This window comes from Anastrepha ludens, chromosome 6 (assembly GCF_028408465.1).
Source record: "Anastrepha ludens isolate Willacy chromosome 6, idAnaLude1.1, whole genome shotgun sequence".
Lineage (NCBI taxonomy): Eukaryota > Metazoa > Arthropoda > Insecta > Diptera > Tephritidae > Anastrepha > Anastrepha ludens.
Window position 1 is genome coordinate 2,267,200 of NC_071502.1, and position 24,915 is coordinate 2,292,114.

Genomic DNA, 24,915 nt, shown 5'->3' on the forward strand with positions numbered 1-24,915 from the left:
AATATTGTAATTAATGGCGGCCGCTGTTGCCGAATGGGTTTGGGGCGTGACTACCATTCGGAGTTCTGAGAGAACATAGGTTCGACTCACGGTGAAACCGCAAAATGAAGAAAAAGTTTTTCTAATAGCGGTCGGCCCTCGGCAGGTAATGGCAAACCTCCGAGTGTATTTCTGCCATGAAAAAGCTCCTCATAAAAAATATCTGCCGTTCGGAGTCGGCTTGAAACTGTAGGTCCCTCCATTTGTGGAACAACATCAAGACGCACACCACAAATAGGAGGAGGAGCTCGGCCAAATACCCAAAAAGGGGTGTGCGCGCCAATTATATATATACATATATATATATTGTAACATAATTGGGTAATTTGAAGTCAATGCGCCAAGATTTGTTCAAGTTATGAGTCATGCCGACTTGAAAAATGTACTTAGAGCTCAAGAAGACAAGGTCTTAGGATGCCTAAGAGACATAATATGGAGGAATAAGTACTTAAGAATAGAAGATAAAACTCGGATATACAAATCTATGGTAAGAACAATTCTGACATATCAAGCAGAGGCGCACACTGAAAATGCGATGCACTACAGAAATGCGAATTTTATGATCCATCGCAGGAAAAACTCTCCTAGATTGCATAAGAAATGAAGCAATAAGGACGAATACTACTGCCATTGTTAAACTTCGAAGGACTAGAAAACGAGCTTGGAATGGCCATATAACCAGGTCACACCGTGATCGAAAAATAAGAGTTGCGAGAGATTCTAAACCAAACGGAAGACGTGCACCGGAAGCCACCCAAAACGATGGAAGGAAATCAGGATATCTACGTCAATTGAAGGTACATACAATTCTTTCTTTATATTTTATTGGGAACTGTGATTTGAATGTGTTTTATGTTTACTCGTGTAATGTAATCTGATTTATATTGCCTATATAAAATGACAAAGAAGAAAAAAACATACGTTAAAAGTTTAAAGAGAGGCGTTGCATCAAAATTCAGAATATAATTATGTACTTAGATGTTCTTTCCACCTTGACCCTTTAAGAGTGCAATTTTTAAACCGTAAAGATTTTTTGAGGCCTCTACTGTGACCTAACCCTTCAAGTGGCAATAAAGGAAAATTCACCAAAAAGAGCGGTTATTAATTAATCAAGTCGAAATCAAATGCGGAATACAGGTTTATGTGGCACGAGTTAATATAATTAAACCTCATTCACAGGAGTGATGTTTTCTCGTCCATTTCCATCTTCTAAGTTCTTTGGAGGGCTGTTGAGAAAACTATTTGATGAGTTGTATCACTTCTAGCGGCACTGTAATCAGTAGCAAAAGAAGCTGGAGTGTTACGCAAGGAGAGCAGTCGGGAGAAGAAGGCAAAAGTAACAAAAGCATAACTAAAGTGCGTCTGAGATATTTTACTCATGATAGTATTAATATTATATAATAATAGTAGGAATACATACTATATATTGGAGGTTGAATTAGTTTTAAAGGTTTTTTTCGAAGATTTGGGGCTTTATTGTGAAAAAACGGTACGAAATATTTTATTCGAAGTATTGGCCATCGCTAGCTACAACTTTCGCCCATCTTTCGGGCAATTTCCGGATGCCGTTTCTCCAAAATTCTGGCCGCTGCTTGGCTATCCATGACTCAACCCATATTTTGGTAGCCTCGTACGAGGAGAACCGCTGGTCCGCCAAATCGAGACTCATATGCCGGAACAAATGATAATCGGAGGGAGCTATGTCTGGACTATACGGCGGGTGGGGTAACACTTCCCAGCCAAGCGTTCCAAGGTATTTTTTGACAGGTTGAGCAGCATGCGGCCGAGCGTTGTCATGTTGCAAAATAACCTTGTCGTGCCTTTTTACCGTTTCCGGCCGTTTTTCTTTCAATGCCCGGCTTAAACGCATCAATTGCAGTCGGTAACGATCCCCCGTGATTGTTTCGTCCGGTTGGAGCAGCTCAAAATATACGACGCCGACCTGATCCCACCAAATGCAGAGCATGATTTTCTTGCCGTGAATATTCTGCTTGGCCGTCGACGTTGATGCGTGGCCGGGCAAACCCCATGATTTTTTGCGTTTTGGGTTATCGTAGTGGATCCATTTTTCGTCGCCAGTCACCACCCGATGCAAAAAACCCTTCCGATTTTGTCGCTCGATCAGCAATTCGCACGTAAAAAGTCGCCGTTCGACGTCGCGCAGCTTCAACTCGTACGGGACCCAATGTCCTTGCTTTTGGATCATTCCCATCGCTTTTAGACGCTTGCAAACGGTTGATTTATCAACGCCCAATGATTCAGCAAGCTCTTCTTGGGTTTGGCACGAGTCCTCGTTTACCAATTCCCCCAATTCCGCGTCCTCGAACTTTTTGGGCTGGCCAAGACGCTCCTTGTCTTCGGTGTGAAAATCACCACTTTTGAATCGTCGAAACCAGTACTCACATGTTGAAATCGACGGAGTATGGTCTGGGTAGGCCTCCTGCAGCAATTCACGGGCTTGGGCTGTATTTTTTTTTCAAATTTAAGCAGAAAAGCAAAGCTTCCCGCAAATTGCGTTTCGACGGCACGAAAGTTGACATACTCGGAGCACGAAAACACTGCGTTGTTTATACTTCAGCGAAATGACAGATACTGATAAACAAAGCCTAGGGATGAGGCTTTGTCATGAATATATATTCAGTATTGCCAACGCGATAAAGTGATAAATAGCGCCATCTGTGTGTCACCTTTAAAACTAATTCAACCTCCAATATATATAATTGGCGCGTACAACCCTTTCTGGGTGTTTGGCCGAGCTCCTATTGTGGTGTGCGGATTGATGATGTTCCACAAATGTAAGGACCTACAGTTTCAAGCCGACTCCGAAAGGCAGATATTTTCATGAGGAGCTTTTTCATGGCAGAAATACACTCGGAGGTTTGCCAATGCCTGCCCAGGGGCGATGTTTTTCTTAATTTTGTTGTTTCACCGAGATTCGAACCTACGTTCCCTTTGTGAATTCCACTTCCTCTCGACTACGTCGGCCGCAATAATAATATTGAGGTGAGTGCAACTTAAGTGTTTAGATCGAGCGCCTACCCTATTTCAAACCCGAAATTACACAAAACCAAAAACTATAAACTCTTTAAATATAAAAAAAGGATGTTTGTCTGTATGCCATCGATGAACTCAAAAACTACTGGATCGATTATTATAAAATTTAGTATCATGTATTTTTACACAGACGAAACGAATATGAAATTAATCAGTCCAGTAGTTTTTAAGTTCATCGATGATATACAGACAAACATTCATTTTTTATATAAGATTGGAAATGGGCGAATGGAAATTGATGAATCTACACAATGCATCACCCTGACAGCAAACTTTTGTAAGATCAAAGAAAGTATCGACGAATTGGCGCAAAAAGTTTTCCCAAACATTGCACAAAACTACAAAAACCATCAGTGGCTCAGTTCGCGTGCTATATTAGCAGCCAAAAACATCGATGCCCACTTCACCATTCAGCATGGAATACCCAGTTAAACGACAACGATACTGTGGAGAATCAAGACGAGGTTGTCATTTATCCAACTAAATTCTTGAATTCGCTTGATTTGCCAGGCATGCCGCCGCACGTTCTTACATTGAATATTAGCGTACCCATCATTCTTCTGCGAAACATAAATCCACCACGACTTTGTAACGGAACCAGATTCTCAGTCAAGAAAATGGTGAACTGTTATCGAGGCAACAATTTTGACTGGAAAATTCAAAGGTGAAGACGTACTGTTAAAACATATCCCAATGATCCCAGTAGATATGCCATTCGAATTAAAACGTTCACAGTTCCCGGTGCGACTCGCTTTCGCAATGACTACGAGTATTAACAAAGCACAAGGACAATCGTTACAAGTGTGTGGATTAAATTTGGGGACTCCATGCTTCTCACATGGACAGCTCTATGTGGCTTGCTCATAGTTACGTCGAAAAACCTTCTGATTTATTCGTCTACGCACCAGATGGAAAAACAAGCACAGCACTTCAATAAACATCGAATTGAAACTAAACTTTGTAATGTCACATTTTTTTCGAAATAAACAAAATCAATAAAATGGTTTAGAATGAATTGAATATTTGTGTACTGATTTTCCTTAAAGTAATTTTTCTTAAATTTATTTTAGTTGTTGGCGTAGAAACGCGCGCCGGGTACAGCTAGTCTAAAATAAAAAACAAAAATATAAAATAAAAAATACATAGAATTCGTGAACCAGTCTAATAAACTAGAGTCAAGCTTTCATTAGCCTCAACTATACCGCGACTGTTATGCAACGCTGAGCTCTTGAAAGTATGCTACGAGAAAATTTTTTAATGTATTATATTTACGTACACATATGCGCATATATTCAATCAGAGTTTACTACCGCTACTACTTGTTAAGAAAGTCATAAGCAGACATATTCAGAATTGCATCAACAGTAACCGGTCATTGGCCTTGGAAGACCATGCAAGGAAGATGGGGTGTACGGCCACCCGATAGATGTAGATGCTGTATTCAAGAAGAATCAAAGAAACAGCTTTTTACTATCTGTGTGAGTCCAAAAGTCTGCGTGCCCGACGACATAGAATGCTGGAGGGATTCTCGAGGGTTAGCTAGAAAAAAATTGCAGAAAATAAAATAAACGACATAAGCAGACGTAGTCAAATCAAGATGGTTCGACAAATAAACAGCGGTTCAAGGGGCGTATCAACATGGCATCTCTTGTGCTAATTGGGTCTGGGCTGTGTCACTCATACACCACCACCACCACCACCGCCACCATCCTGATGATTTAGTGACACGTGAGTGACAATTTAATACTCTTGTCATTCTTGTAATAAAACCTTTTCTCTGCACACGAAGTAGATTTAGCTAAACTTTTTAAGTTAACGAAATAATCTCAACATGAACTTGCAAGTTGGTTTTAGAGTTATTAAAAATTTAAGTTCGCTGCAAAAGTTAGGTGTTTTGGTCAGTTAATTGATTACCAGGTACTGCAAAGCAAGAGCAAATGCAAAGTAAGCCAAGCGCATAACCATATAGTATTTTTCTTTTCACTTAAACTTGAAACTGTGACTGAAACTGAAAAGCGATTGGTGAAAGCGAAAGAGAAAGTGAGAGCATATAAAATATTCACCCAAAGTAAAAGATGCAACAAAGTATCGAGTAACTGGACACTTCTTGCTGGGCGCTAAGCTCCTTTAGGGAAAGACTAAAGACGAAGGAATGGCTACGAAAACTTTACACAACAAAGTCGATGATGTAAAGTAAGTCAAAGTGATTATGGCAACAAGCAGAACAACACCAAACCATAAACCATTGCAGCAATTGATATGCACTATTAATATTTTGCAAAATTCACAGCAGCCGGTGGATTTGCACTTAAATGTTTTCCATTACAACAGGGATAAAGTGGCAAGCACGCGTCACGGCTCGACTAAAAGTGAGTTAGTGGGTAAGTGAGTTAGCGACTTAGTGAGTTAGTGAATGAGTGTGTCGGTGATAGAACTGGCCATTTACCCAGTTACTCGATTGCGCTGTCGCTAAAGTGACCCATTTCCGGCGCATCATTATACGAAAAGCAAGCAATTATTGCCGCAATGAGCAGCACGAACATTACCGTTACATGCAACAATTTTCCGTAGCCCACAACATAGCTGTCACACTTTTCCATCTTTTCAAACTTTTCCATGCCTGTGCCGCAGAAAATGCTAACCCATCCGACGAATGTTGAACAATTTGAGGGAGATAACTTAATGCGAATCGCATTAAAGTGCACCAGCAAACACACAAACACTGACGGGTTTCTCACTTTACTCATTTTGTACTACTTCTAGCAACCGCAGATTGTTATAGTTTGGACAAACGATAGTCTTCATCTGGTGTGGTTGCATTGCAGCCAAACAATCAGGCTACATCATCATCGGCAACGTTATTTCCAACAGCAACAGCAACACTGATCTGTTTGTAGATAATTCTTTGTTGTCTGTTTGCATTCCAGTATATCTTTAGCAGCTCAGTAGCAACAGCAATGGAACATATAATTTCATCATTTGCCGCAGACAAACTCACCTGCACAGTCACGAAGTAATGGCAATGCGTACTCATACAAGCATACATACCATAAGTATGTTTGCATACACCCATAATGCAATGTATCCAGCTACCACTGTGATGTATGTATGAGTAACTCAATTGCACTTACTTTCACGCACGCCTGCCTACAAACACACAGAAGCCTCCTTAGTTTGTTACGAGTTTATTCCACCCTATGCAGTTTGCTGTTTTCACTTCATACGTACATATGTATGTACGTGTAATTGTATTACAATTATTGGGTTGCTTTTGTTATTGTTAATTTGAGCAGTATGGTGCATAAAATATTTTACTTAAAAGTTCCATTAAGGCTGCTCTCTGATTTATATGTATGTGAATGTGATTGTTACAGTTATATCAGTGCATACAGAGAGCAACACAAAAGGATCTCGTCACGTACAGCCCGTTACAATACATAGATGTGCATGTAGCGGTCGCGCAACCGAATGGGTGCGTGTGTGACTACCATTCGGTAGGGCCTGATCTCTAAACCCAGAACCAAATTATAGAAAAAGTTGTTTCTAATAGCGGCCGCCTCTGGGCAGGCAATGGCAAGCCTTCCAGTGTATTTCGGCCATGAAAATGCTCCTTCTAAACAACATCTACCATGCGGAGGTGTACTAAAATTGCAGGTCCCTGCATTTGAGGAAAAACATCAAGAGGAGGAGGAGCTCTGCGCCAGAGCCGGATTGAAAGCCATACTCTGTTAGTTTAGTGTTAAAGTTTACCTGCTCCAAACAAAGACTGAAAAGTGCCGCGCCTAAAAACAAGCGAATCCGCGTAAAAACCGTCTGTCACCCAGTACTTTTAATTGTAATTGACTGCGCCGGTAAGCCCGATTAACGCCGCCGTCTGTCTAGGCTATTAGACTTTAAAGTTTTCGCAATAAAATACTGTGCGAAATAGTATCGAAAGTTTTTGAAAAATTTTAAAACACAAAATATAGAATTCGGAAAATGCTGTTATATTGTTTACTGTAGAACGGCCACAGACAAAACAGGTGTGGATCAAGTAACACTTTGATAGCAAAACCTAATTTTTCTTTCACCACTTTTTTTAGTTTTTGAGCAGGAAGTAAGTCTTTATATGGATCTGTACTTTCTGACGCCATTTTCCTTATCGGACTTGAACATTGAAGTAATAGAAGCAGTATTCCAACGACCAATGAAAACAGCTGTGGCTAAGGAAATATGGAAGATTTATTTCAATAGCGCACAAAGCGCGGAACTACATTTCGATGTCACATTTGAACGAAGGGTTCAGGTAAGATATGCCACTGTTTATATCCAACTTAGAAGCAGACACGGTAACAAAGAGTACGGCTTGTGGTAAGCCAACACACCTCACATTTTTGCCCCTGTACTTTCATCCCAGAAAGCTATTTGACGTAACTTTATCTTACATACAAATAAAGATGTAATTCTACTTATTTTGCAAAAGTTGCCAACTAGAAAACCTGCAAACCATTATGCCCATTCTATGTCTTTGCCAATATTGAAGCTATTTGGGGATTACTGGGCCCTCAGGCATGCAGCAATTTGTCGAAAGCTCAGAAGATTCCAACTGATGTTATTTCAAGGATATTTTTAAATCTCGCGAAATGTGCAAAGTTTGTGTTTATTTCAGTGCGTACGACCATTTTAAGTAGAGACCTTTAGAATGATTTTCACTTTTATGAACTTTTTGTGTTTGTAAATAAAAGCCTTTTTATTATAAATGTGGATTTCAATATTTGATTGCTCAAATGTACACATTTTCTCAAGCTGGCAACCAGCGAAATTCATGGCAAAATATCCAAAACACAAAATGTGCTTGAGAATTTAAAAAGACGCCAGATATATTTATTTCGTTTTAAAAGCAAAGTTAGGCATTTAAGGATTAATTGAAAGTTAATCACTTTGTTTGAGTAAGCAATTTTTCCAGTTTCTCTTTAACAAGTACAATAAACATCTCATCGCTCATATTCCCCCCTCCATTCCGAATACCAGCGAATCTCGATAAAGAAGCACGTAAATTAAATTTAATTGTGGACTTTACTTGTAAAATAATTTAAGCAAAATAAGTTCGCTGAACATTAAGATTTTGCAAAAAGTAAAACTATAAAAAAAGGTTCAGCGCAAAGCAAAAAGTGGCATCCAATTTCCTGTAGCGGAACTGCGAAAATCCCACGTTTTGTTTTACTTTCGTTGATTACCAAAATAATGATAAATTTCTACTATCCGAAATGCGGAGAAAGGGAGAGAGGAAGTTATTGGGCTTAAAGGGTTATGGAATACAAACTAATTGGAAATTCATGGAATGCCACAAAGAATTTAAGGCAACAATACGACATCACACACCCACATACAACACCAACATACACGTACAACGCATGCGAGCGCGTGTGTGTGCACGTAGCGGAAAAGAGGCGAAATGAGGAGGAGAAAGCGTTGTTTTTATTGTTCTGTTAAGGTTGAAGTCTAATTGAGTCAGTGGATAGTTTTAATTGCCTCTCAGGCTGAACACACACAGGATGCATATTAAAAAATTATAGGAAATAATTAATATATTCGCATGAATACGCCAACGCATGAAAACTGTAACGCAAAATGGTAATAAAATATTGTAACTGTGATGAATGGGAAAAGTATGCGCACACAAAAGTTAGCTTTCGATGTAAATGTTTATAAGCATTTTTAACTTTTAAATCGCCTCAGGCTCAATGTTAAAATCGAGCTTTGTTTGCAAGAATTCATATACGAAGTTTTGTGCTTGTATGTATGTATGGCTGTGGGATGAAGCAAAAGTGATGACGGCAAAATGGGCGATCGGCAGATTAATTAATTTTAAAAGCACGCAGCAGGAGTCAAAATAAAGTGTACACCACATATTGATAACTTGTGACTATACGAGGTGTGTTCAAAAAGTATCGCGAATTTTAAATTTTCGCAGGTTACGTATATTCGAATTTCGATTTTTTTGTGGCGATATGTTGGTACTCATGTCTCTCACTCAGTTAATTGTTGTTGTATTCAAAAAGATGGATCAAAGAACCTGTGTCAAGTTTTGTGTGCATTCCGATTGTTGGCTGTGTCATACGGAGAAGCTACTTTGGACCAAAGCAACATTTATCGGTGGTACAAAATGTTCTCAGAAAGCCGAGAAGATGTGAACGACGAAAAGCGTGCAGGACGCCCGAGCAATATTACCTGCAAGTTATCCGCAATTTGCGTGAAGCAATCCGCCAGAAACGCCCGGATTTGTGGAAGAACAGAAATTGGCTCTTGCATCTCGATAACGCCCCTGCTCACACATCGTTGCTTGCGCGCGACTTTTTGGCCAAAAACAACACACTAATGATGCCACAGCCACCGTATTCCACAGATCTGGCCCCCTGTGACTTTTTCGAAGGAGGAGCTGAACCAGATAAAAAAAATTATTTTTTGAAGTGCTTCGAAGATTGGAAAAAACGTTGGCACAAGAGCATAATATCTCATGGGGATTGTTTTGAAGGGGACAAAATAGATATTAATGAATAAAGCCAACTTCTTTGGCCCAGAGCCCGCTTTGCCACTCCCCTCTGCGGCCATCACGGCCACGGTTAGCAAATGGGTAACTACTACCCACAAGCGAGCTTGGCAGGCTGAGAGAGGCTGCAGATGGACAAAACTGATGTTACCTGTCATGTCCGATCGACTGTCGCAAACCCTTCTGTCATTAAGCAGAGGGGAGTGCAGACGGCTGGTAGGACTGATGACAGGCCACTTTCTGTGGGCAAAGCACATGGAAAGGTTGGGCATCTCAGACAGTGTACTCTGCCCAGCTTGTGAAGAGGAGGATGAGACGGCGGACCACTTCCTGTGTGTCTGCCCCGCCTTCGCTCGAATCAGGTTTGAGGTCTTTGGCACTGATGTGTTAAGAAGCGACCATCTTGGCTCCTTGGCACCACAAGATCTACTCAGATTTCTTCGGAGATCGGGTAGATTTAAAGAAAATTAAAAGGGAATCCAAGTGTAGTACAATGGACTCAATTAATGTCTGAGTGATGCACTTGCTAGTTGTCCCGACAAAAAAAAAAAAAAAAAAAAAAATAGATTTTGAAAAAACATAAAATTCGCGATACTTTTTGAACACACCTCGTATATTAATTTTTTATAGTTTTATATAATTCATACTACAACAACTATAATATAAAGCGATTCGGCAAGTTTTCATTAAAATTTCAAACTTTTTACTCAGAATTTTTAGACATTTTTTTACAGCAACTACCATATAAGGCAAAGTTTCAAACTCTGTATAATGTTTGTGAAGATTCCGCAAATTTTCAAAAAACTTTCAAAGCTCTTTTGAATTTGTATAACAAATTGCAAGTTTCAAGTAGATCAAACATCAAACTGATTTTTTTCGTACGCGGTCTTGCGCATTTTCCCTATTCAACGCCTACTGTACATTTTTTTTTTAATATGAAAGAAAACACCCAATACCGTCAACAGAAAAAATTTTAAAAAGAAAAGCTATTTTTAAACCTTTTGAAACTTGCATTTCATTATACGAAAATCCAATGATCTATAAAACTGAATACCAGAAATTTTTCTAAAAATTTTTCATAAAAATGCGCCAAATGCTTATAAATTTTATACAAAGTTCGAAATTTTGCTTTATATAGTAGTTGTTGTAGTGTGAACTATATTTTTATATTAAAATAATTTGAATTACAAAATAAATAAATATCCAAAACTTCTCAATATGTGGTGTACACTTTATTTTGACGCTGGCGGTATATGTACGCATGGATGTGCGTAAATGTGCGTGCAAAAAACCAAGTCTGTATAAGACAAATGGAAAACCATATAAATATAATATATTTTTAATTTGAATACAAACAGTCGTACTCGCAATAAAATTATTACATGTTAACATAAAATCGATTTATTATGGTGTGAAAATTGCATTTTAATTGGATTTCTGAATAAAATAATATTATGCATACATACATACATACATACATACAACAATTTCTCAATGCGTACAATTCATGCACACCTACGTACAGATGCACTTATGAATGCGCAAATGTGTGTATATGAATAGTTAATTCTTCAATTATTGTCAACAGAATGTTCTGGTCAAGGCTAATTTGACAGACAAACAGGCAGACAGACAGACAGTTTTTGTTTAATACTTCGTTGCATACTTAGAAATACGGCTGAATATTTTATTATTCCCCAATAGCAATTCGCAACTAAGTAGTAGGTTTTATCCAAATTCACTTGAGCTGAACAATGTGACTATAAAATAATATTTAAAACAGCCAATAGTAAAATTAAAGTTTTTTACAGCAATCGGAAAATCTATTTTTTACAAAAAGTAAAGTAGCCCTCATCTAAAGTCCGCAATATTGGCATTCAGTTATGCGCAATCTATTTAGATCACCCATCACCTGGTTGGTTTCTTAAAATGGTGATACATCCAGCATCCACCCAGCTACATCCTCGCTAACAACTTGTTAATGGTCTGTGTCCACTCTGCGCGGCTTAAGAACCATATTAGGTTGTTGACGACTAAGCCAGATAGTTGCTCGGGAAGACTCTCGAAACTATCCCAGCGTTGACATTGTCTCCTTCTATAAGACAGGGCATTCACAGAGGAAATGAAAAATCGTTTCCTTTGCCCTGGTTGCTTACAACTATGCCAGTTTTGGCTGCTTGTCCTCCAATAGACCAGAAGCCAGCTTGTTGTCTGGTCTCTCCAGCTGCATTCCGCGATTTGTAGATATTTTCAGGGAATTTAATTTTTGATTTTTTGACAGTGGTGTGAATACTGATTCAGCAAGAATCTTATTCATGGTATGTTTTTTCATTTCCTCCAATCTTCCGATGCTCCTGGACCCAAATTAAAGTAACGTTATGGTTTTCGTTGAAGGTGCCACCAGTTTAGAGGTTTTTGGAGCCGAATCCATTGCAGCTTGGTTATCCTAAAGAATAACGCTGTTACACTTAAAAGAGAAGCCTGCGATTAGTAGCCTAAAAGCTCCCCCTATTGACAGTATTTCCGCCTGGAAAGCTCTGATGTCTATGAGAATATATGTCCAACACCACAATCCACTTTAGAACCATCTGTGTAGAACTGTCGAAGTTGTTTAGTAAAAGTCCCTTACTCCATTCCTCCTGAGATGGAAAGAGAATGACAAAATTCCTATTGAATATCCCGTTTGGATGGTGTAATCACTCCTCCACAGGTGAACTGAGTTTGTCGCAATAATAAACCGACATAACCACACGTTTTTTCACTTCCAGTTTTCCAATTGCCAGGCTGGATGTTGAATGCTGAATTATTGGAAACATTTTGGCTAATTATGAAACTAAACTAAACTTCAATTTAATAAACCATGTTGGTTCGGGGAATGACTGACTTCTCTGCCGATTGCATTCGAATAGTTCGATATTAGACTCATCGGGGTTTTCGGTCACAGCGGCATAGGGGGAAACTGCTGGGCTGATGAGCTGGCTAGACAAGAGACCCTGGAGACGGTTTTATCTTAAAACGAAAGGATTGGAGTTCCCTTGAGAACCTGTGGTATACTTCTGGAAAGGTAGGCCTCGCGTCCACTGAGCGAGCGCTGGGCTAGTGCACAAACGTGCAAATTCGTGACTTCTAAGGCTCACAAAGCCGCAGCTCTCGAGTTTGTAGGTATCCTTACCGGACATTGTCCGTTAGGTGTCGACATGGTGAGACTTATGATTGCTTCAAGTCCTCTATGCGGAAGCTGTCTGGAGGATGATGTGGAATCATCTCAACACCTTCTTCTCAGCTGCCCTGCTCTCTTCGAGCAAATATTTAGATATCTGGGGTCTCACGTTTTTGCTACATCTGTGGATATTGCGAGTTTAAATATGACAACTTTTCCAATGCCAACTACTTTTAACCAAAAGACAGGTATTGACCATTTGCGTCACTGTATCAAATTTCACTGTCTTAGCTTGTGTGGTTCCAGAGAAACGCGATTTAGAAATTTCAATTTTGAATTTTCCAATTCATATCACTTTTCGCCATAAGTACGGTACATACATTTTGTGCGGTCGATCTTAATTGGTTTTAGAGATATATGTAGCATCTCTTGGAAGAACGCACACCAAGCTTCTGCCAGATCGATGTATTTCTTTGTGTTTGGCATTCGTTTGAATCGAGGAAGTCGAGTGGTTTTCCTTTTTTACTGCGTTAACGCACCAGCTCACACCTCAGCAGTTGTGGTCACAAAATTAATGGAAATAAGGTTCCAACTCATTTCACAGGACCCCAATTCTCCAGACGTGGCTATCTCGGATCCCATAGACTACTTTTTGCTTCCCAATCTGAGTGAATGGATCCTTTTATTCGGATGATATCAACCAACTAAAACAGCTTTGGACGAAGTGTAGGCGCTTTAGGCGCCTATAGGAGACTATATCGAAAAATAAAAAAGGTTTACCTCAAACAGTTATAGTGTTTATTTTTGCATTGACTATTGAAACGACCCTCATATGTCAGATGCCACGATCTCTATATGTCAGGTTAACATTTCTGCACTAAAGAAAATTATTTCCTTCATATCAATTAATACATATCTCATTTTTTTTTTTTTTTTTTTTTTTTTTTTTTTTATGAGGAGGAAGCATCGAAAGCCTTACCCCGTCAGTGTGGGACTTTAACCCGAACTAAACCTCCTACCGTCAAAGTACCGATCCCCCCGGTACTACCGTCAAGTATTTCGTCGGGAGGCGGTTTGAGCGTTGCACTCAACGTCAGTTACTGTTCTGATGCAATATGTCACAAGCTGCATCTGCCTATTACCACCACTGTTAGGTCATATCAGAAGACAACCACCCCTGTCGGATCTATACGCCCCCTCCCCCCATGTCCCTGTTCGTTACCATAGAAAAGCTAGTTTCTAATAGTGGTATCGTCAGTTTACCTGTGTTTTCATCTCTGGATAGGTGTGCTGCTTCACGTTCTTATTTGACGTTCGCGCATCCTCCTTGCCTGCTCGCTATTTCGAAGTTGCTGCATTATTTCAGCATCCATGTTTTGGACTTTGCTCCAATTGTCCTGGCTCATCAACATCAGTGGCACTAAATTCTCGGGCGTGATGCTGCTGCCAAGGTTGCCTTCTAGTTTAGCCCTTACTCTTCTGAAGCGGGGACACGTGAGAAGCACATGTTCTGCGTCCTCCTCAACTGCTGGTGTGCACTGCTCGCAGTATGGACTTTCTTCGTGTCCAAAGCGGTGAAGGTACGCTTTAAAGCAACCATGGCCACTTAGGATTTGGCAGACATAGAAGTCTACTTCTCCGTGCTTTCTCTGGAGCCAAGCTTCAACGTTGGGGATGAGACGGTGGGTCCACCTGCCTTTATTTGCACTGTCCCATCGCGTCTGCCATTGGTCCACGCAGCGGTGGTTTATGGATTTTCTCAGTGCCAGCTGATCGCATTGGGCTTGGTTGTTCCTCATACGTCTCATTTCATACATCTCCTGCGCTATCAAGTCGAGTGGGCATAGACCGGCTATGATGAGCGCCGCATCCTCTGAGACTGTCCTGAAGGCAGAGCAGACTCTAAGAGCACACAAGCGGTACGTGGAGTTACTACTTCGTACGTATGAAGCGTGTTGGAATGCATCGCGCCAAACTGTCGCGCCATATAAAAGGATAGACCTCACTACTCCAGTCAGGACCTTTCTTGCCTGCTGCCTTAGTCCTCCAATGTTCGCCATTATTCTAGCCAGGGCTGCTGTCGCAGTCGCAGCTTTGTTGCTAGCGTATTCCAAGTGGTATCGGAAGCTAATTCGGTGGTCTACCAAGACGCCTAAGTATTTTATGTATGGCTTTGACTCGATAATGCTGTCCCCAACTCTAATCTTGACCTTTTCAACTCTCTTTCGGCTGCTGATGAGTACGGCTTCTGTTTTATGCGTAGCTAGCTTTAAACCATTCGCGCCTAGCCATCTTTGAGCCGCGCCTATAGCTTGTTGCGCGATATTTACAATTTCCGCGAGCGTTTTCGCGGTTACAACGATTGATATATCGTCCGCGAAGCCAACGAATGTTGCTCTCTTGTGTACCTTTAGTCGCAAAATGCCGTCGTACATAATGTTCCACAGGAGGGGCCCTAGAATGGATCCTTGTGGCACACCAGCTGTGACCTGGTAGTCAACAATTCCGCTGTCGCTGCCGTAACGTAACACCCTATCAGACAGGTAGCTGGATATGATACGCTGTAGATAGGTAGGCACTTGCATCGCGCGGAGGGCGTGTAGTATGTCTATCCATCTGGCACTGTTGAACGCATTTTTGACATCTAATGTTATTACTAGGCAATATTCTTTTGCACCACCTAACCATCGCTTGCCTTCAATTGCCTTTTCCGCAATTACTTTTACGGCCTCTATCGCGTCTGTGGTAGATCGCTTCCTCCTAAAGCCAAACTGGTAGCTTGACAGCTGTCCGTCTACATATATTTCCAGCCGGTTTTTAATCACAAGCTCAAACAACTTACCAATGGAGTCCAGCATACACAGTGGACGGTATTCATTTGGAGCGCAAGCACCTGGTTTTTTTGGTACAAGTACCAATTTTTGTAGTTTCCAGATATTTGGAAAGACGCCTTCTTGCAGGTACACATTAAAAATTCTCGCAAACAAGCACGGGTTTTGCAGCACGGCTTTTTTCAACGCAATGTTTGGAATTCCATCTGGCCCAGGCGCTTTTCGAGACGATAATTTGCTACTTAGTTTGAGCACTTCGGCTACATTTACCGCCGGGATGTTGGTGGCTGGTTCGCTATCTATCTTTCTCACAAAGTCAGGCTGCGGAGGGAAGAGTTCTCGTACAATCTGGTCCAAGAGAATTGGGCATGTTGGTTGTACCGTCTGTTTCATCTTGTTCCGCACTATTTTATAGGCTGAGCCCCATGGGTTATTATTGACGTCGTCACATAGCTCTTTGAACATATTGCGCTTGCTATCGCGAATGGCCAGTTTAAGCGCTTTACGCTTATTTTTGTAGTTGAGCCTGAGTTCTACAGTGTTGGTTGCATTCCGTGAGCGCTGACATAGCCTTCTGGCCCGATTGCATTGTGCTCGCAACTCCGCAATCTCGTCGTTCCACCAGTATGCTGGCTTACGTGTTTGGTGTCTTCCTTGTCGGACCATAGCGGTATCGCATGCTTTGGTGATGGCTGACCTTATCTCCGTCGCTGCAGTTTCAACCGTGCATATTACCTCGGTGTTGTCGAAGGCTATCTCAAAGAGCTTCTCGTCGAAGCTTTTCGCTTTCCACCCATTTTGCCGTTTGTAGGGTATCGTGCCTACTTGAGCTTTTTCGATGGCAATGACTATTGCCTTATGATCGCTATGTGTGTAGCAGTCGCTGAGGTACCATCTTGTAGCTCTACTTAGTCCCCTGCTTATGAAAGAAAGGTCTATGATGGAACCAGTACCATTTTTGCTAAATGTGTTCTCCGTACCACTGTTGAGTAGAACAAAATCAAGCGCTGCTAGTGCATTTAAAAGCTCCCTGCCTTTCGGGTTTGTTCTCTTACATCCCCACTCTGCTGCCCACGCATTGAAGTCACCTGCTATGAGTGCCGCGCTTCTTTGCTTAGCGTCATTAACCAGTTCGTCCATGATACTGGCAAAGGTACACAAATCTGTACTGGGTGGTATGTAACAGCTGTATATGTGTATATTATCTATTTTGGCACGCACATAGCCGGTTGTTGCAACTGGTTTCCCCAGATGGGTTGGGTTACTCCCGCAGCTCCATATGGCACACTTGCCATTTACGTTGCTGGCCCATGACGCCTCGTGCCTGTTTCTATATTGCTCGCTAAGTATAGCAACATCGATGCCCAGTTCGTATACTGTTTGGGTAAGCAGGCTTTGCGCTGCTTCGCAGTGGTTGAGGTTAAGTTGCAAGACCTTCATACTTTCTTCTGTTGGGCTGCTCTCTGGAATGCGGGGCATGTTCGCCCTCCCGACACATGGTTAGTGTCACTTTCGCCGTGCTGTAGACATAGCGCACACCTCGGCGTATTTACGCAGTTTTTAACCTTATGGTCTTGCCCTCCACATCTGAAGCACTGAGTAGTGCGGTCATCTTCGCTCTTGCAGTTCCTTGCCAGGTGGCCAAAATCGTGGCATTTGTAGCACCTTGTTATAGCTGCCTTTCCCCTAATGCGGCAGTAGACCCAGCCAATACGTATTTTGGATAGGCTTATCAGCTTTTGGGCGGATGCCGGTGGTAGGCTGATGGTGCATGTCTGCGTGCCACCGTATGCTGTATGCATTGCTCGAATGACTGATAGCGTAACTTTTCCGTCCGGGAGGCTATTTTTTATCGCCTCTAACACTTCTTCTCTGGACGTCACTTCATCAATATCCTTTATTTGTAAGGCCGTTTCTTGGGTTAGTGAGCGAACCTGTGCACTTTCGCCAAGGACACATTCTATTGCTGTCTTGAGCTTTTCAGTAGCTGGGTCAGCTTGCCGCTTTAGTTCGAATAATAATTCGTCCTTCGCCGTCTTTCTAATGCCCTTTACTATATGGCTCAGTTCCTTGAGGTCAGGTTGCGATTTAATTTTTTTTAACATTTCCGCGTATGAAAGTTCACCGACTTTCTTCAGGACCAATGCGTCAGGTTTCGTTGGTATTTTTTGAGTGGTTTTGGTCTTACGTTTGACCACTGTTGACCAGCCTTCACGTGATTGGATGCCCTCCACGCCTAGGGGCGCATTCATGTCTATCGCTGCCACGCTTTGCTTCTTTACAGCATCCCCCTCTTTTGGTTGGTTGGTGCAGTGTTGTTGCTCTTTGGGCCTGGCCTCTATTGCTCCTCTCGGCGATTCTAAGCGGATGCACTTTGCTATTTGCTGCGGCGAATTGGGCGCATCCCGTCCGCTATTGGCCGCCGTACGGGCTCTCTTTGCATGCTTTTTGCGATCGTTCTCTAATTTGTCAGTTTGTGTGCTTTGATTGGCGCGCACAGTGGGTGGCTTAGATATGCTGTGCATGTCTAATGCTTTCTTATGCAGCCTCTCTATTGCACTCACCAAGTCTTTCATAGGAATGTTGATATGCCTCTGCACTTCCATCATACTAATGAGCTCTTTTATTATTTCTCCCATCACGCGTAGCGGCTCTCCGTTTGATTCTCGCTTTGTCGCTTGCTCTCTTTCCTCTTCCTTCTGCTGTTGCGCGTCGCTTTTTTCCATGTTTGGAGTTTTATGCTCGCATTGGTGCTTTTCAGCGCGCTCTTGCTCAGAAGTGAGTATTTGTTTTCTCACAGGTGAGCGGGCGATTCTCGCTCGTCTCAGGAACGGATTGATCGTATCGCTCTTTTCCTTCGATTCTCCATATATGCCCGGAGACTCGTTCGGCATGTTGTTGGGTGGTTTGCTTATACCTGTGGGAGTCAGCTGTCATTCACCTGCGCGGCTGTCTGGGCAGATGTGCAGATGGTAATCAGCTATTCTATCTCTTCCCACCGACACTTTGCACCGCTCGCTGTATGAATATGTTTTTTTTTTTTTTTTTTTTTTTTTTTTTTTTTTTTTTTTTTTTTTTTTTTTTTTTTTTTTTTTTTGTGAGGAAAGTTACGCAGTTGCCTGGGCAGATGTGTTTTTAATAAGCAACTGTTCTCTCTCTCTCAGCAACAACACTTTTCACCGTTCGGTTTTTTGGTCTTTTCACTCTTTTGGAGTTTGATAAAAAATTGCTAAAAAGTTGCTGTGTTTACCCTTGGTTGGTCAGCTACACCTGTCATAGGCAATCACTGGGCACTGCCCTAGCTCCTGGGAGCACACTTGCACACTTTTTATCACTACCGTGGGACTTTTTCCCAAATTTATCGACACTTTTGCAAGAGCACTTGTAAAACACGTCTTTCACTGGACACTTTGCAAATGAAAGACCACATATCTCATTGAAATTGGGTTTAAATGTTTGAGTGATATTCAATACCAAGAACCTGTTATTTTTTAAACTACAACTTTCAAGCTGATAAATGAATTTGTAGCATTCAACATTCATCACAGAAGTGCACAACGAAGGGCTTATAGCTTACACTCAAGAAACTATGCAACTCCGGGGATCACAGAAACAAAGCTATGGCAACACTTTTCTTATTTGTTGATAGTTCTCCCCTTTTTTTTAGTTTCGCATATATTTTTTTTCAATAGGATGCATATCAAGATTATTGTGTAAGATTTCAAGCCGATCGGAGCAAAATTGACAAAATTATGATATTTGAACGCCCGTTGTTCCAAACTAGATTCCTTTTGCTCGACTTTAAAACGTCTTTGTTCGAAGTATCATCGATAATCAACGCACATCTCTAATTTTCTTACACACAGCGCTATAGAGCTGTAGTTAGAATCGGACACAAAAAAGCACAAGAGTTAGTCTTAGCGTCTTTTATGATATAAAAAAATATTTTCTTCATTTTTCACACAGACCACAAAATTTAATGTTTCACATTTCAAAATAGGCAGCCCTAATGGAACCCCCCATAAATTTGCATATGCACAAATACATATGTATAAGCGAATTAAAAGTTGTCGAATAGCCTGTTGACACCGCAGCTGTTGTCAAAGTGAGTGTGCTCTGAATATGGCACTTCGTAAAGTTATGCAGTTGCTTTGTTCCCCGCATAAGTAGATGAGTCTATGCATAGCAAACTGCCGTTATTACCTTTTCATTGAAGAGCGACTATGCGCTGACTGCAAACAAAACCACTACTTAATACCTTCTATGCGCAATAAACGCATAGCAACAAATTAAATGCCTCACTTCGGCATGCCATCGTCATTCTGCATCCACTCGATGCCTTCCATCGGCGCCAGGTTATAGCTGGTAGAAGATGGCGAAATGAAGAAGTGGCGTTGTGAGAAGTGCCACTGAGTAAGCAGCAAAATATATCAGGCCGAAGTAGTTGTTGGCAGATCTAAAGAGGAAAACAAGTTTGTATGTTTGTAGTTCCACTGCTTTCCACTCTCACTCCCGTTTTTCTTCCCCTGGCACGCATTCCTTAGTCGTCGCATGCCATATTAGGTAAGGTAAATTTCATGAATAAACTCAAGTGTTACCTATCAGCAGCTGAAGTTATTCATGGCAACAAGAAAAATTCTTAATATAAACACAAGCACACATACACTCAAACTCTATGTATTTAGTATATATTCTTGCGTGTGCACACATTCACGGCGGAAGCATTCTTGTATTTGACCTGCCACATTGTTGCCCAGTCATCGCGTACAACTATTTAATACATATTTATGAGCACGGTTTTGTGGTTTCTAAAGCGTTTTTTTTTGTTTGGTTTTGGTCTAAGCGCCACATCTATCGGCGACTGTTAGCTGCGTCTACTTACAAACACAAAATAACAAAAAATAAATAAATAAACATCATTGGAACGCCAATTCTAAACAACATGTCGTAGAGGACTACCCCTTGATGTCTATTCCTAATCTTACCGTTCTCATTCGCACTCACTAACACTAATATAATATGCACAATAAATGGAACTTATTACAGAATACATAAGAGCACGATGTGTGTAGGTTCCTAAATAAATGGAATGACTCTCCTATTTGCCGGTATTCGGAACTTCAGCTTCACTGAGCTGGAAAATCTATTGTCGTCTCACAGATGTGGATAACGCAGTGGGAGGTAATAACAGCAAAGATAGGAAAATAATTTTTAACACTCGAAAGCGTATTTTCACTAACTATTTAAAAATAAAACACGTTTACGCGGTCAAAGGTCAGGCGGTAAAATATTTAAAATAGACGTAAATTTTCTCTATGAAATTCGATATTCGTGCAAAAAATTTACATATAAAAATAAAAATATTTGTCTGCATCGAATATTTATCAAATCCCTTATCGACTAACACAGACAAAAGCAAACTTTAAATGCTAAGAAATGATAATTTGGTGCTTTTCGATGCCTGGCATCAGAATTTATGAATTAAAATAGGAAAGCAGAAAATAAAGTTTTTTTTTGGCGACCTGCAATCAAATTTTTTCGTAACATCTTCAAAATACAATCCTTCTGTAATTTCTAAAAAATACAGACATCTTAAGGAATAATCCAATTCAAACAATTTTCCAAACATTTTCCGGCAAAGACTTCAAATTCCCCGACAAGCGCCGCTGCCATTTCAGCTGAATACAATGGATGTGGAACTAAGTACAGTGAAACCTCAGTCAACTTTTTTCTGGCCAGGATAGATATAGGTATGATAAAGAGAAAGTATTTTGTTTCGAACCACAAGACTAGGAAAAGGAAAGTTTATATATACATATAATGGGCACGTACACCCTTTTTGGGTGTTTGGCCGAACTCCTCCTCTTATTTGTGGCGTGCGTCTTGATGCTGTTCCATAAATGGAGGGACCTTTCAAGCGTACTGCGAACGGTAGATATTTTTTATGAGGAGCTTTTTCATGGCAGAAATACATTCAGAGGCTTGGCGCGATTCATGGCATGTCGGCATCATCGGAGTAATTATTTCGAAATGACAAAGGAGACACCATCACCGTCAATGGTTCTCAGTATAGAGCGAGTTCATCGACTTTCTATACACAGAAATCAACAACAGCGACCTATACAACCGGGGTTTTCAACGAAACGACGCCAGTAATACAAGTGAGGCAACGCAACGCTAATAGCGATCGCCCCTCGGCAAGGCATGGCAAATCTCCTCATAAAAACCTTTGTTGTTGGCCGATTCAACGAATCCAAATATCTCAGCATTTTCTGAATTTCTTACCTCTAAGAGTGGATATTCGATTCGAAATAAACTCATTCGTTTTAGGTAGGTGGCGTAAAGCTGCTCCTTATTCTTTCGTTAGCTCTACAAACCACAGTCAACTGTACAAAAAATATAGATATTTGCTCGATAATTTTCCAACATTTCTCTTAAAGTTATTTGTCATGAACGAACTCCGCAAACTCTGTTTGTTATCGCTCAACTTATTTTTATGTGTTTTCGTAATATTTAATATTTTCATTCTGCCAGGTATACAGATGGCAAGTAAATGATCTTCGCCACATGCCAAGCTGTCGGCGTGTATGCCCATGCATATCTACACACATACGTTTGCACATGTGTAGGTGGTTGACTTTAACGAGACTGCACTAATATCATAACATCAGTTGCAGGCAATAGTTGGCAAGCTTCAGTTTTCGTCTACTTGACTGTCCTGATGAGTAAAATGCAAATGAGAGCTGTCGTCAGCGTTTTCTCGCAGCACTACGTGTCTTTCGCCACATGCCGTCTGCGGTGTAGTGGAGGAGCTCTTCTTATTTCTACTAGCCACCACTACCCAGGTGCCACTGACGTTGATAAATAACTTCGTTTGTGGCAATGACATGGTTTAGTTCCGCTTATGCCTTCATCTTATGCAGGTGTCAAGCCTCATTCTCTCAAATTTCTTTGCCTTATTTTGCACATCTTCGTAGGTGGCTGGACTAGTCCCTCTGCGTGAGCTATTTCACTTGGTATCTAAATCGTCTCTATTTGCGGCAGTCACTGTCTGCTACCTTCTGAAAAGCTCGTTGCTATTATTTCCAAAAATTACAATTCAAATATGTACAAATATGCACATACGTACGTGAAATATACGCGTAAGTATCCCCCCATGCTGCTGCTACTTATGAATTTCTTCTTTTGCTCTTTCTTCGTTCCTTTGCTCTTTTGGCTCTTATTCATAGTAGGAAACGTAGAATGGCCAGCAGTAATGACACTCTAATTAGAAATTGTAATGTTCATGTTTCCATAATTTTCGCGCAATGGGAGAGAGGACTCCTTGAAAGTTTTCAAATTGCCGGTTCAAGTATACTTAAATGCCTTTGTGACTTGGCTTTGCAAACTTTGCATGACTGAGAAAAGTTGTATGCAGCGGAGGGAACTGAAAGCTATTAGGAAACATATTCCCTTTTTTATAAAGGTAGTGGCTTATTGCGAAATGTATAACTTACTTTGGAAAATTAAATAAACACCCGGATTTTAACTTTTGAAAAGTGTGTTCGACTAACAATAACAAAAGTGTTGCTTTCTTATCTTACAAACACCAGCCGGTCACTGTTTTATTCTAGTGTTGTGCGATACTGAAGGTTAAAACCTCCATTAATAGAAATTATCACAAAAGTTAGTATTGGAAAAAGTAGTAAGAAATAACTAAAAATAATTGTTGTAATAACTATCACTTAGACACAATATTTTGAAGGAGAAAGTGCGGTGTAGAAATTTTTGAACCTATCTTCTTGTTTGGCTGGTAAAGTGTCTTCGCGTTGTGCCAATCCTTTCTGTCTGCATCAGTGGCTTTGCCGACATTCTAATTAAAATTTCTTAAGCATTTGAGAAACGATTTGAAGTGATGTTTTTGTTGGACCACGAAAAACGTGCATAAAATAAGCTACAAGAGCCTCGAATGGAAGTAGACCCATCGATAATAGTTTGAGAAAGTCCACGATGAAACGCCGATAAATTGAAATTGTTTCTAAAAAATGTCTATAAAAACCATCAAAAGCAGTGGGCCCTACTGATCTAAAGCCAGGTTGGAAAATATTTTATCTGGCCACAAGATAATAGCGAAATCAGATGGACAAAAACCAAATTTATCAAAACAATTTTTAGACTGGTTGAAAGAACAGTGAAGCATCCGGCCAAGGTCCATATATATGGCTACTTCCTACTAAAAATCTAGCAAATTTGATAGCTTTCATCTAAAATTTTGACTTCCAGTTCATGGGATATAAAATGGCTTGAGTCTGCTGAAGATCGGCAAACAACTCTACGAGGATAATCGCCACGAGTGGATATTACAGAAAAACAACGAGCAGCTCCTGCAGAGTATAGAAAGGGGGAAAATAGCATCTCCTTCACGGAGGACTCCATAAAAATCCGTTCGGAAATATGTAGACCTTAATAAAGGAGAATATCAAACACTCGGTAGCTCGGAGAAATGAGCCGAAAGTTACTACAGGAGATGCCAAGATGCCGCTGGAGAGAGACAATTTAGATATATCCGATATTTTAAGGCATAGTACACCACACGTTTCTTTAAAAAAAAAAACAACTTCATATACAGTAGAAAGTATTTTAAAAAATATTTTGCTCCGGCTTACCATAGTTTCCACACGCATTTCTGTTTGGCACTCGGAGATCTGCAAATAAGTATGGATTTTTACTTTTTTGTTCATAGATGAAGTGTGAAAAATGAACATATTTTAGTCAACGAAGATAAGGTAAGGTAATGTGTTAAAATTTAGCGTTGAATTAACTTGGCTAATCACACACGTACTAGGTAGTTTAATAAATTTTGCGGTTCATAAGAGAGGGCGTTGCCACTAGCCTAAATTTAGTTGTTGTGTTGATATACTCTTCATATGGACGTATGTGAAGTTTCATTTCAATCTTTGAATTCATTCTTTGTTTACAAGCCATTTAGTACCGACGTCCTCCAGTATTTTCTACAATGGAAATGAAGTATTGTTCAGTGATTGAATTTTTATTTGTGGAAGGTTTAATAGCAAAGGAAATTTATGAACGAATGTTGAAAGTGTATAAGGACTTTTCGCCATCAATTAGTATAGTAGAAAGATGGGTTGCTGAATCCAAACGTGGTCGTACAAGACTTGAAGACGATCCACGTCAAAGGCGTCCAAAAACAGCAACAACATCAGAAATCGTAGAAAAAATACAGGACATCATATTGAAAAATCGTCCAGTGACTGAAAGAGATTTAGTAGAAGCCCTAGGCATCTCACTCGGCAGTGTAAGCA

The 24,915-nt window shown here is 40.6% G+C and overlaps 1 protein-coding gene across 2 annotated transcripts in view; it reads right to left on the minus strand.

Moving 5' to 3' along the window:
• The window catches only part of LOC128867972 (GTP-binding protein Di-Ras2), a 184,350-nt gene extending 159,857 nt beyond the window's left edge, over positions 1 to 24,493 (minus strand). The window contains exon 1 of one of the 2 annotated variants that reach the window (XM_054109624.1): positions 24,259 to 24,493. The gene's annotated coding sequence lies outside the window, so the exon portion shown is untranslated. The remainder of the gene's footprint in view (positions 1 to 24,258) is intronic. The other variant, XM_054109623.1, reaches the window with a different exon arrangement.
• Between the last annotated feature and the right edge of the window lie 422 nt (positions 24,494 to 24,915).